The sequence below is a fragment of the Cygnus olor genome, chromosome 8 (assembly GCF_009769625.2).
Source record: "Cygnus olor isolate bCygOlo1 chromosome 8, bCygOlo1.pri.v2, whole genome shotgun sequence".
NCBI lineage: Eukaryota > Metazoa > Chordata > Aves > Anseriformes > Anatidae > Cygnus > Cygnus olor.
In genome coordinates this window covers 17,083,279-17,098,016 of record NC_049176.1, presented here as the reverse complement: position 1 = coordinate 17,098,016, position 14,738 = coordinate 17,083,279, and the positions used below count along the sequence as shown (strand labels likewise).

At 42.1% G+C, this 14,738-nt stretch overlaps 1 long non-coding RNA gene across 2 annotated transcripts in view; it reads right to left on the bottom strand.

Annotated features, from left to right (window-relative positions):
• The window catches only part of LOC121074408, a 504,929-nt gene that overhangs the window by 64,320 nt on the left and 425,871 nt on the right, over window positions 1-14,738 (bottom strand). For both annotated transcript variants that reach the window (XR_005822307.1, XR_005822306.1), the window contains one exon: window positions 13,908-14,118. This is a non-coding gene — a long non-coding RNA (uncharacterized LOC121074408). The remainder of the gene's footprint in view (window positions 1-13,907; window positions 14,119-14,738) is intronic.

Below are 14,738 nucleotides of genomic sequence, written 5' to 3'. Positions count from 1 at the left end.
GGTAGGTGAGCTTGTAACCACCCAGCTGCTCTGGCACCAGCGAGAACTGGGGTTTGCTGGCTGGGAGAAATTGAAGTGATGCAGGTGAAGACTGCAAGGAGAGGCTCCTTCTTCAGTAGGAGGACAGCAATCGGAATTTATTGTGCAGTTACAAGGAAAGAGGAGGATATCAGGCAGGTACAAGATTGGCTTTTAAAAAAAGCCTAAAACTTGGAAAAAAAAAGGCAGCTCAGAAAAATGCAGATGCTTTCCTGAAGGACAGGGAGCCCAAACCACAGAGTTTAGATGAAGATCCAAACTTCTGAAAGCCTGAGAGTGTTTGGATGTTAGATGTTTGTTTCATCTCTATTGCTTTCTGACTCAAAAAATATTGATGCTTCCTAAAAACTAGTCCAGCTGGGCCCTGCTAGAAGCAGATTCTCAGATGCATAGTTGAAAAGCTGAAATGGCAATATTTAGAAACAGTCTGAGGAGGCTGCAGGCATGTCTCAACAGAGAACAGAACAGGGTCTTAGCAAGCCTGAATCCTGTGAAGGACTGTAGGAGGGCAAACTATGAGATGGTCAGGCACTGTACCAAGTTAACTTTGCTACACCCACTTGCTTGTCATTTTCTTTGAAACTCAAGAAGAAAGGACTAATAGCTGAATAGGGGAACTCAGTCATCCAAACAGGGTAACGGCCTCCTCCACTGGACTGTCATGCTTTTTTTTCTTTTCGATTTTGATGCCATTTAGCATTTAAACAGGTGGCATTTGAGTGGAATCAGTTTCTCCAAACGCTGTACCTTATATATTGAGTACCAAAAAGTTATTTCAAGAGCTGTGTTGCTATGTGATTGCAGAAACAGCAGTGCAGGGAGAAATGTCACCAATAAGAGCCTTTGGAAAATAGAAAACATTTAGCTGTTGTGAGATTACTTTTCTCTTTCTGTTTTCATTGTTTAGAAACATATAAAAAGACTGTAGTTTATATCTGCACTTTTGATAGGTTGTGTGACTCACACTGTGATTACAGCAAAAATATCAAAGAGGAAAAATATACATAACCCATGGTTAGGATTAACCGTGGGTCACAAATAATCAGTGTTTACAGCACATTTAACCTGGGTGCAGTACAGTTTGTTCAGATTTTATTTAAGGCTGAATATCCAGTGTTGTGTTTGGAGTAGTAAGCACACCACTGACATCAGCAAGGACAGGACTCGCCTGCTGAATGCCAAACAGAGTTTTGCTGAGCTCAACAGTCTGGAAGTTCACAAAACAAGAAGGGTTTCTTGCCATAATTAAACTGCAAAAAGCATTTGCTTAAAAAAAAAAGTTTTAATTACAATTGGCGTTTCCAATCCCAGTGCTGGAGGCGGTTGTCTTACTGAAAATTGATGTCCTTCACGGCACTGGCAATAGACAAACCCAGTGGAAAAGCCCGTAAACAAGTTTCTAGGCGAATTTAATATTGGTTTAACCACTGGAGAAAGCATTTTGGTTGTTACCCTATTATTAAAACAGGTTGGAAATGGATTCACACACTCTCCTCTGAATTAATTGTCATATGGTTGGCATCACAAACAACATCATTTTTCAGCAACATGGCCACCTCCAGCACTAAGCACGTAAATGCCAATTGTATCTGAAAACCGCTTTTCAGTTCTTTTAGCCACACAAACATTTTTTAGTTTACTTGTGAAGAAACACAATTCTTTTCTAAGAACAATGGAACTATTGGCCCGAGCAAAAGAAAGGAAGCTGGGAACCAGCTTTTCAAGTCCACTTGAATTGTCAAATAGACTGCTGAGCTCTTACTGTTGGGCAAACTTGGGCCTCATCTGAAGGCGTGAATATTAGAAATTCACTCCGTGCAGCACGTCAAAGAACCTGTGTCTTGGTAGGACTGATGAGCACTTACACTAGTGCTAGCTCTAACAGCGTGCAGAGGAGGGCTGTGGCCAATCTGCGTGTTGCGCTGCTGCGCCCTCCTTCAGCCCCCAAAATGGCTCCCGGCAGCCCATGCTGGGCTCCCACACTGGAGGCAGGGCAGGCGCTCCAGATGCCAGCTCCAAGTCAAACCATTTCTGTATGCTGGAGTCCTGAAAAGGGGGCTGAAAAAGGGGCCTGCGGTCTATGACTGAACCCTGACATGCATCACTGACTAGGCTCACCAGAAGATTGTTGATCTTACTATACATTGATAATGAAATTTTCTTTGACAAATCAGGGACAGGGTGAAAAGTAAACTCAATATCTAGTCAATATTAAAGAAAGGGATTATTAGGTCTTCTGCCATATCCACCTGTGGGATTCTGGGTGCTGACCAGAATAAAGACGGATGACAATTTACATCTTTACATATAGCTTTTCTGTCTGTGCTAAAGAGAGAATCAGGAATCAGAATCTATCTAATCAGAACAGAAATGAATAAGACATGATGCAATACATTAGAAAACATATGCATCTGGTACAGCTGACTAATTAATTAGACTGTGTGAAGATGTTTGGGGATAGAAAGACTCTCCCCAGTGCTCATGCTGGATCCCCTCTCCACAGGCTGCACTCAGTGCCTCGCTGTCAGAAAGCATCGAGGGCACAGAGCTAACGCTGCATTCAGTGTGGGACAGAGCCCAGTGTGCACTGCAGGGGGTGAGGAAACGTAGACAGGACTGGCAGATCCTTAATCTCTTCTCCACATGTTCATCATTCCATGCTGTCCCATCCCATGCCGTGCCATGCCTTTTCCTTCACCACACTGCACACCCCGTGTCTTCCCACGGCAGCACCACGCAGGCTCCATGACCACTGCAGAACCCCGCTGACGAGCTGTAGTGCCAGGAGAGCGGATGCCACTGACACCTGAAGTCATCACTTTCCCCAAAGGACAGGACAGGGATCTCTCCGCCAGTGCTGTGCACACACTGCAAGCGAGGAGTGCCCTTCAGAGGGCAAGCCGTCATTCGCTGCCTGGGAGTAGCAGCTGTGGGCCTTGCTTGAGGGTCAGCTTTTGTATCTGGTGGCTGTTACCTGGTCTTTGGCCATCTTTGCAAACCCAAGAGAATTTCAGTAAAACCATTGTCTTTTACACCGACTACTGGACCAAGAATTAATTGGGATGTTCACAACACGTGGTGTAACTGTATTGACTATTTGAGATTTTAAACAAATTTGCTGAAACGGTTCTCTCACAGGTTAAGAAGCATCATCTTTACCGGTCATAATTCCTGCAAAGCACATTTCCAGATGAGCCACATACAAAAGCTTTTATCCAATCCAGCAATGGAAGCGATTGCACCCGAGTTATCTAGCCAGTAACAAATGAGCAATCCGATAACGGGATGGATTAATATTCTTAGAAGAGATTTGGCTAAACGAATGTGAATGGCAAAAAGACGCAAGGCACGGTGATGAGCCCACAGACAGGCTCTCTGAGATGATGAATGAATAAATTATTCCTGGCCCAGTTGTAATCTCTGAACTTGGCTGGATTTGGACCATTACTATAGCCTCAAACTGACCTACTTCAGGAAAGAATCAGAGAGGTGAGACCTCTCTGTCCTGTTACCAACCCCTTGGGACAACAGTCTCCCTTTTTAATGTTTTGTATGTTTTAAAGAAACGGAGTGCCTGGAGCCCAGTATACAGAAACAGTTCTACAGAAACATGCCAGGGAGTGTGTTCGATAGAGAAAAAATAACATGTATAAGGAAGCAGGTTTCACTTGTGGGCTTCCAAGGTTCACTGTAAACCCCAGTAAGGAAAAAATATATGAAAAAACAGCTTAGGTTATACCTCGGCTGATGTGAACAGGTGTAACATCACTGCCACCCCAACTCATAATTCAGAAGAAAATCTCTGCCACTTCTTTAGTGTTCTGCTATTAACCCAATGTTACTTAAAACATTTTCATTTACACTCTTCTCCACATTTCTTTTGGGTTTGCTACAAACAGCATAATTTCTGCCCAGAATTTATACTAATCCCAACCTGAGGTGGCTCCTAGGTATATGCATTTGAAATTCATTGGTCGAATGAATTCGACTGGATTAAGCATAGCCTGCAAATCGCTGGGGGTTCTGCTGCGCAGGGGCTGCTCTGCTCCACTGGAAGAGTCGTGGTCCTCTCCGTGGAGTGCTTCTCTGTATGACTTTGGGACCAAAGCGGTCTCATGTAGTTGGTCACCAGCCTCTTAACACCTCCCTTAACACCTCCTCCTGACTTGTAGGCCCTACTGTGTATCTAGTTCAGTGACATTTACATGTCCATAACGAAGGCATAAATGCTTTTATTTTTTTTTTGGGGGGGGGTTGACTGCTTTTCACTTAGACACGTGTGACAAGTTTTAAGGAAAGCAAGAGAAAACCATGCATTAGTCCCATGGGAAGAGTCCACGGCACAGTCTGGCTCATTAAGAAGCTCAACAAGGAATAAATCTGACCATAACTTTAAACTCCTTCATCTTTACTGAGGAAAGCGGCAGAAGCAGCAGTGGCTGCTCCTTCAAGCAGAACATGTAGCCCATTGCACTAAGGAACATAAATCCAATACCCCAGTCAACCAACAGGTATGCTTTTCCAAAGGGTGTGGATGCCCAACAAAACCAGGCAAAGCCTGACATGGACAAAAGGGGGCTTTCCCACTCTTTTCGCAGGTGACCATAGGTAGCAGGCAGCATGGGGGCTCTCTGTCAGAAAATGCCCAGTCCACAAGGACCTGTGCCAACATGGGGAGCCCCCTGTACCCCAGTACTGGGTAGAACAACTGCCATTCATAAACCAATCTGGGCCATGGTGTCTGAGGCACCCATTCTGCTCAGAAGTGGGGTGTGCAGTGGTCTGCAGCCCCCAAACACTGCCATGCAGAGTGCGCTACAGGGTACGGAGGGTGCTCAGCTTGACGTTCCTGTCTAGGAACAGAAGTGCCCATGAAGTCTGCCAAAAGTAAATGAAGAGATGGCAGAGCCTGGGGAGAGTGGAAGTTTATATGAATCACATCTTTATTTGTGAGAAGTTTGAGGAAGAACATGATGTCAGGTTAAAACATGTTCTGAAAGGAATGTAGCTTGCAGGACTAAACTGAATTAATGTGTGCCTCTACAAACCTTGCTGCAGTTCTTGGCTCATGTGACTGGAAAAGGGGCGTAAGGACAGTTCTAGAAACACAGAACTATGGCTTGAATCCTGCCAACTAACATTGTGGTGCACGCATGGGAGAAGTAAGAAGGATGAATTTTTCAGAACTCTAAGGAACATCTAATAACATTTTTATTGTGATTTTACACATTTTTACATACAGACCGCAAGATGCTTGTACTGTTATTAATAAGCAGTAACGATCCCCAAAACAGCCACCCTATTAAATGAATTCCACTGCATTCCAGTGGCATTTCACAGGACAGGAAAGCTCCTTTAGTTGCTGTCACCTTATCTGCTGGTAACTATGAATACTTGTTGCTGCGTTATGGATTTCTTTTCAAAATAGTTGCAGAGAGAAAGAAAGGATGCCAGAGAAAGCTTCAGAGATAATTCTATAAGGAAGTGACAAAAGAGAGGGAGGAAGAGCTTTCTCTTCATGAGAGGTTATATTGTTTTCTCATTCAAATAAAGCTTTTTGTACAAAGATAAAAGAAAACAACTCTCAGATACTGTTAACAGCATCACCTGACACATGTACAGGCTAGTACAAATTTAGACCATACTGCGTAAAGAAGCTGGGAAAGGTGCATGAGACAGTTGCTTTTCCCTTCTTCTATCAGCTAATCACAAAGGAAAATCAAGGTGACAAGTCCCAGCACCAACACTTTTTGTACACAATGTTCTTTTTTTTTTTTTTTTAATAGAAGTTTGTGTTTGCTTTTTAAAAATTTTAAATCTGCAAAACACTGGTGTTGAACTGCTTGCACAAAGCCATGGGAGTGCCCCTTTCCTAAATTTGTCCACATTAAACTTTGAAAAGGCTTTGATGGGAACGATCCATAGAAAGAAGAGATGTGTTTCATTTTGCCCATAAATGGAACTGCATGCATGGCACTGGATTATGTGGAATGTGCATGGGATCCTGCTTACACAGCCTGTGCACAAACCCCGAATGTTTGCAGGCACAGTTGAAAGCAAGCTCTGCTCAGAATGGATGTTTCTCTTCTGTATGTAATGCTGCAGGAATGCCAATCAAATTCATAATTTTACATCACAGCAGACCGGTATTACTTTAAAACTTTTCCGACATGGAGAACAGTCCTGGGATAGGATGCTGTGTAGGATACTTTTAAGAAAAGCATCATTTTTCTCTAGCCCCCCTTTTTAAAGCGAGTCTCTCACTGAACTTATCACGTGGCAATAGCTGGATGGCACATTAACAGGAACATTCATAACACTGAAAACCTCACGTTGCTGAATACTGAAGTTACTAGTATGAGAGGATCTGTTCCCAGAAAATCATAGTTATGTTCCCATTTACAGAGAACAGACTGTCTAATTTTTCAGGGACCTTGGATTAAATTCTGACTTTGCTTAAATCAGCTTTGTCTGTTTGACCTCAATCCCAGTTTACACCAATACTTCTGAAAGTTCCTTCTCTCTAGCTTGCATTGTATTTCAGCACAGTAGGCAATTTAAACTTCTTCTGATATGATACAGATAATTTCAGAAGATGTGGTAACATGCTCTGCTACATTCTTACAGCTGCACTGCTGTTTCTCCTAAAGCACAACGTGCACAGTAGGACCATCTAAATAGCTAGTACTTGTATTGCTCTAGAATACCTTTGATTACCACATACGTGCCACAGTGGAGCTTTCATCCTGAGCTCCTTATGTCTCTGTCTCCTTGACCAAGGAACTGGGACACTGGGTGCAGACTACTTCCACCCCAATCCTCTCACACAGACGCGAGCTGTGGAGGAACTAGGCATGTACTAGACATGCCCGTGCATCACTGGACCCTCCTGGGGACTCCTCCAGGCCATCTTTGGAGGCCCCAGTGTGGATATTGCAAAGGAGGGCGATACAAAATGGAGGTCTGAGAACAGCTTCAGGCACTCAGGCCCCTTCTCCCAGTGCAGTTAGGGCTGAATAGAGGCTCACCCTAATCCTCCTTAAATTGCTGCACAGGTGTTACAATGGATTCTTTACAGCTACTCCGTCTTGCCCTCCTCAGTGAACTATACCCTTTCCTGAAGTGCACCTGGGCTCACAGCAGTTGAGCACACAAAACCTCCTGTGGAAACTCCCAGCAAACAAACACTGTATACAGTAATCCAGAAGGAATAAACCTAACAGTTACTGCTTGATATTTGAACATCGTTTAATGAGTGCCCAGAATTCATCTGTAAATGCACATTGTTAATTTAGGGCCTGCTATTCATTAATTAGAGGCTTAGTGGCAAGTGCCATTGAGCTATCTGCAATGTTTAAGGTTACATCAAGCCCTAGTAAATGGCTTGCTGATAACAAGATGCATCCATCTTCATTACTTGGCCACTCCTGTCTGAGTTTGCTCTGCTTCCTGTAAGGGCTATGTCACTTGGAACTGAAGAATTAAACTTTTATCCAAACCAGATTCTGCACTTTCACCTCTTTTTATTCCTTGAGTAGTTCCAATTTATTTTACTTAAATGACATCGGATTACCTAACATGGAGAGGAGCAGTAACTTAACCTAAACAGTCTGCAAATCTTTAGTTCTGGGACGGAGTGTTGCAGTGGGTTAACATTTACAGAAACCATTACATTTATATTTCATCTGATACCAGTCTCAGTGTAAAGAAATAGTTTCTCATTTTTCTTCTCATAAGGCTACAGCTTAGATAGGATAAAAAACAGAGGAATACAGGAAATTAATTTTAAATCTGAAGAATAAATATCCTTTTTGTAAAGTTTACTTTTGCATGTTACACTCCAAATATAATCATTCAGGGCAATCATAATCAAGATGAAGATATACAACACATAGCCACACGGTTCTGCGTTGGTTCATCTGGGGCAAGATAACTGCAGCTTGTCTTTCCCTAGTTTCTATAAACATGCCCATTTTGAGCGATAATGCTACTGCAGGGTCTGGGGAGATGTAGTTGAATCTAATCATCAACTTTTTAAACTCACTGTTTTCCTTAAAACTACAAGTATGAGAACTTAAAATAGGAAACCAAGCTCCTTTGGCAGATGGTTTTAAAGTGGCTGCTGCTAGATACATGTAATGCTACCTGGCATGGTTGTTTAACACATTAGGGTGCTCACAGGTAGAGCCTATTGCTCCATGAACCACAGTTCAATTTTAAGCATCGCTGCTTGGGATAGGTAATTGTAATCACTGTGGAAAGCAACTTTCAGGATGTTGATGCTCAAACTAGTATGTAGAAGGGAAGAGGAGAGGATGCTTTCTGGAATGGGTCCTCAAGGGAAACAAGGCAAGTACCAGAAAACCCTTGTGCCGTTTGAGCTGGCACACTTATCACAGAGTGGCAGTATAGACGGCAAGCTTCAGTGGGGAAAAGCCTTCCAGGGTATTACTGCTTGGTTTGCATGCTGCCAGCTGGTTTAGAGAGTGTTTATACCTTTCTCACATGTAAGCAAGCAAAGGAAATGCCAGCTGACATGGGGCAGGTGGATGTAGGGACCATGGCTATACCCAGTGAGTACAGCACCACGCTTTCCCAGGCACATTCGCAATGCAAGGAGCAACCACTGACTCTGTAGGTGTCATACTGTTAGAGGTTTCCCCCCCTCACACACACACTGGCATCTAAGACACACATAGCTACCAAATGGTAGTGAATAGCAACTTTAACATTTACAATCACATTCCAGGAGGGTTAGTTGCACTCATGCATCATTCTTCCATTAGTCTGCATCTTCGTTAGATACTAAGTGAGAAAATAAAACTGAAAGGTGGGGGAAAAAAAAGACAAACAAGCAGACATAAAGCTTGCTTGTAACATTTAGACACAAAGTTATCTACATTATCCATGATTGAAACAGACAATCTTAAGCTGAGTATTTCTTAAATCTAACAGAAGGATGAGCTGGACTCTTGAGGTAAGTGCTCTTTGAAGCTAATGTGCCACTGTACAAAGAAAGCTTTTTTTTCCTTTGAAAAGATTAAGCTAATATTGTGGTGGCAGAGGCTACAATACTGCCACTGAAATGGAGGTCAAAGCTGAAGGTTCTTTGCTAGCAGAGAACTAGAGAGAGGTATTATTATTATTATTTATTATTATTAAAACAAAAATTATATTCCAGCATCCTAAGCTCTACTTGCAGGTCTCTGGATAGGAAATCACTCATCTGTCCACTTTCTATTATTCAATATTGCATTAAAAAAATCAGAGGAGGAAGAAGAAAAAACTTTGGGCATCCTCAGGTCAAGGCGATTTTTAAAAAGGTTAAAAGCTGTTCAGAAGGGTTACAGTATCCATAAAGGCAAATGAGATTATATTTAAAGACTGATGGAGAAAAAGCAATAATTGAGATAAAATGCTACTGTCTCAAAAAGGTTTAGACTGAGGAAATGCTGATATTAAAGCAAAGAAATTGAAAGACTTACAGATCAGCCATCACATCAAAGACAGCAGAGTATTTCATTAAATTTGCAACAATTATGTTTACTTTTAATGTTTACTAGGTTTTTGACTTTCTTCCATCATTGTTCAGTTAAATATTTTTGTAATAACTTGGGGAATATTGTGATTGTGTGTCTCCAACCACCAGCTGTCAACCGCTGACCTCTCTGTTCCCTGCATCTGTAATGTTACAAGCCTTTGTCCTGGAAAGAGTTATGATGTTTCAATCAAATACATTGTGAAGTTACAAAACCCATAACACGATCTGGATAATGACTGCCTGGATACACTTATAAAATATATTTCAGACCCCCCTAGGGAACAGAGACTGGAAAAAAATCACAAACATTACTCTCTGCTGTTTGCCACTAATTGAATGAGTGATCATTGCATGAGATGAGTGTTGAATGTGAAGCCTGCTGTTAAGGTGTATGGTAAATAAAATGCACAGAAGTCCCAAAAACACAGAATAACTGGGTCAGAACATCATTGCAGTCCTGAAAAGCAAGCCCTAAAAGGATCTGGAGTGCTGAGCTGGGCACAGGATCTGTGTTTAGCCAACACAATTTTGGCATTGCAGCCTATTGAGAAATTACTATTTGGATTTCAAACTCTACCCTTTTCTCTGCTGTGACTTTTACCCAAGATTTACTAAGTCTCAAAGGCTGTAGTAATTATTGCCAAACAGAGCTGTGATAGAGAATTGTTTCATAACCAGCCAAAAATCACAGCAATAGCCACTGAAGAGCTGTATTTGTCTTTTCTGTCTGTGACTCAAGCTTGTTCACATGCTGGGACACTGACAGTCTCGATAGATCCAACCAGTTTCGTAAAAGCTGAGGAATATGACAAGTAGGTTGTCTAGAATACAAATGCCCAAACCAGCATCCAGACCAGTTCAAAGTGGTGCAAGGATTGGTGCAGAGATAAAAGGTGTTTGCCCCTCCCTTTCCTCACCAATGCTCAGTGACAAGCTTGGCCATTGCTAGTAGCACGACCTGCCACAATTGCTGCTACTTAAGACTGTGTGGGAACACACAGGTTAGAAAACATAATTAAAAACTCATTGAACTTAGCCTTTCACTGTATGCAAGGGATTTATAAACTGAGACTGATTTCTCTAATGTTAAATTCCTCCTCCCCCCTCTTTCATATAGGTGTAAACAGATTTTCACAGATACTACTTTGTGTGTTGGGGATGGCTCAGGACCTTGCCCATTTGAATGTCTTGTGATGGGCCAATTTGCAGTCTCCAGAGGGTGATTGGGCTCCTCAGTCACTTGGGATTGATTCTGCTCACTCACTGAAAAGCCAAAACCATTGGGATAGTTATTATTAGGAGAATGACAAATGGTGAATAACAAATTGTGCACCATCAGTAATGAACTTTCACAGAAGTCATTCATGTCAGACTGTTCACTGGTCTGCAATGTGTTTGTGAGGAGCTATCATGAAGAGGTTCCTGGCTGTCCGAGTAACATGATGGATGGACAGCAATGCCATGAATTCACCACCTGTGTTGGAAAAAATGTTTGCACATTCCTTTTTATATTATTTGTATCTGTCTGTGATAGGCTTTTCTCTATTACCCTTTGTCAAGGTGTCCAAGAGCTTGGCTGAAGGAAATTTCTTTTATATTAAAAAAAGTTGTTAAAATGACTTTCTGAACTTGCATGCTTTGTTTTATTTCAGCCTCTGGGGCTTTCAAACAGGTGAGTTACCATCTACCAAAATCATAAAGAAATAAAAACGGTATAGAAAAAGGGCTATGAAACATCTGTTTCAGAAGAAGACACAATCCAAGAAAGAACTGCACAAGTCTGTAAATTATCATTTTAATTTGGGACCTATGACAACCTTGACAATGCCCCTTTACACCTCTCTCTATTGTCTCTATTTATATCATGCCATCTTTATTTACTGTTCATCTAGCAAATAAAGCCTGTCCCCAGCACTCCGAGTGCCAGGCTGCAGAATGCTGCAAGTCTCCTTGGAGCAGTGTTCAGCCACGGGTAAACTAGTCCTGCAATGAGATGCTCCCTATTCTCCTTCCAAGATCCAGAAAGAAGAAATTCATTGCTTATGCTGCAATTTTGATAACCTAACTGGCAGAACTGTTATTCAAATTTTAAGCTTCCAAATGCAGCAAGATCAACCTGGCCATCCACATAAATAATTTGACATGATAAATATGCGAGTGTGATGATAACTGATAAGTGAAGCAATTACCTTGCTTTTTGGATTATATTAAATGAAGATTCTGATAGAGTAATGAAAAGAGACAAAGCAGACAAAAAGGCGGCTGTAGAGCTTTTGGGCACTGTTATCTCTTATACCATATTGAAATAGAGAAGCTATCACCAATCATGCTTCCTATGTAACTTCTAGCTTCTAACGGTGAACAATGAATAAATTGTCACAAGACAGTAACTGATAAATTGGGATTGGCAGTGATTTTTAAAAGTGTAAATAAACTTATCAGCTCCCTCACCCTCCCGGAAAGGCAGTACAGTTTGCATAGGATTTTTTATTTTGGTATGTTGTAGATTGCAAGGTCTCCTTTCATTTACCTACCTCAACTGTCCTTTGTTTGGCCATCAGTTTTAAGTAGCCACTTCAGCATAAGAGTTTACTCCAGCAGTAGCATCCTTTCTGTCGTGTACAACACAGCACTTTGCTTTTGTCCCAGTGTGTTTACTCCGTCTGCTATCCTTCTCTCCTAATTCCTGCCATTCCAATTAGAAGCCACTCTAATTATATGTTTTTACACTGGCTTTTATTGCATGCAGAAGCATACAAAGATATAAATAGCACTTCCAAGCAAAGGTGCCCAGTTCTGAGTCTCTAAGAACAACTTTGCAGACACTGAGTACCTCATGGATTAATTAGAGTTCTCCAGAACTGTGCTATTTCTTTCCAAAGATGGATCCCAATTCGTTCTGAAGCCAGTGGGATTTTGCTACTGATCTTGGCAGGATCTGGCCCAACATTCTTTTTGGTGGGGATCATGTGCTGAAACTGATATTGTACATTGCATCCTTTCAAGACAAGGCACAAATGGAGTGGGAATGTCATTCCCTTGTTAAAATTAATTAAGTAACCTAACACGTACATCTGGGGAGAGGACAGGGGAAAGGAAGTTCTCCTCGTTCTCTGTTTACCATTTGAGTGCTGCTTCAAGCTGCAATAGCATCACAGTGCTGTTACTATGGCCTCCTATGGTCTGCAGCCAGCTGGGCCTAAAGACAGGAGCAGAGTTCCTGCTTTGTGCATTCATTGCTTCAGGATAACCACATCCTATCCCTAGCTAGAAATTTGTTACACTTTTATTTTTTTTTGGACATACCATATCTACACTGTAGAAACTGCCGGGCAAGCCAGTGAGTTTGGAGATCTTGGTGGCAAAATACTGAATTTTAGAAACCCAGTGCAGTTTGAGAAGTGGTTGAGAATTTTGGAGTGGAGAATGGACACAACTTCCCTCCCTGTTGTCATGAACAACAGAGGTGATCTGTAAGCCAGCAAACTCTGGCAGCAAGCATCTGTCACCCTTCAGCTTCCCACCCTGATATCCACATCTGAAAATCTCTGATAACGAAGGCTAAAAGCATGCTGACAAACTATAGTCCCCACTGAATGGCTCCGCATTGCTGTTGTTAGACTTCAGGATTAATGCTCCACAAGGGTGTATTGTTCTTGTACGTTGTTTACTTATTCAGAAGGATTTTTTGGTTTGGAAGTCTATTTGTGCACATCAGGCAGATCACAAACTGAATTTTACTTTATGAAAATGAAAGCCTCTTTTTCCTGCTATTTTATAGGAGTTCCTGGATTATGTGGCAAACTCTATGGCTGTGGAACTGCATAAAAAAAGCCTTTGACTACTCCTATTGTTCCATGGGATCAATTGCTCAGATCCATCTCGAACTGAAGTCAATGTCGAACTTCTCACCAAATTCAATGCTCCTGTTACTTATTTCAAAAGAAAGCATTTTAATTGACTCTGAACTATCCAGGCACATATACATCTTGCCTATGTAAACACGTTTTTGTTCTTGTTATCCCTATCTGTTTCCACCCATACTGTTTCTTTATCTATATGCTTAGTCTGCATTAAATTAGCAAAAACTTTTGTTCTGAGGACAGTAGGTTTTCCCAAAAGTTCAAGTTTCAAGTTTGAGAAGATATGAAAATGTCTTACAAGCCCTTTAGGTGCTAAAGGAGAATGCACCTTGGCTGGTAGTGGACAATCAGCATAAGCTCTATTCCCCCAAGGTCCTGGCTGTACGTCCCCTCCTCCCTGCCCCAGTGATGCTTGGTCACCATGTGCATGTGTCACCATGCTTTGGCTCAATGGGGGAACTGACCTGGCTGGAGACAAATCTTCGCTGGGCTGGGTTGGTTTTCAGCAGGATTGGTGGCTGTGTCTGTCTCAGCTGTGCAGCCACATGAGCTGCAGCACCCGTGCAGGGGACGCGGCAGGAGGGCACATCTGTGGGTGGGAGGGAACACCCTGCTCCACGTAGGTTACACCATGGCCTCTGAGAGCACTGTCCTTTGATGAAGGGTGCTGGATGTCTAAAGAGGGGACGAGAGGAATAAATAAAGGAAAATCATGACTCCTTTTTCATCAAAACTGTAGCAAATCCTTCGACAACTGTACTGTACCGCATACCTGAGCTAGCATGCATGCCTGAGGTTCATCACGCCATAGCCTGTCTGCTAACTCACACACCCAGCACGGCACCAGGCCTAGATCAGCCACCCTGAGCCGGGTGGAGCAAGTAATAGTGAGGGTCAACACTCTTCCCTAGCTGCCCAGAGCAATTTACAGGCTATTTCCTAGCAGTTCCCCGAATGCCCATGACATACAACCATTAATGGACGCAAGAATGTCAGCAAACATAAAAAATGACACATTTCAAATTCAATTTACTGGAACCAATTTTTAATCAGGTAAAGAGTCTGTATGTGATGCATCAGTAGAATTGGGCTTATGGCAGTATCCATTTTCAAAAGTACTAATATGACTTAGAAATTTAAAGTTCCAAACGTAAGGGTATTAGGAGCATAAATATCTTCAGTTTTCAATGGAATTCAAACCCCAGAGTCACTGAGGTGCTTTCAGAAGTCTGTATTTTGCCCTTGAGAAATTGTATTTCCCCAATCTATTTTCTACCGAGACATAGAACAGACAG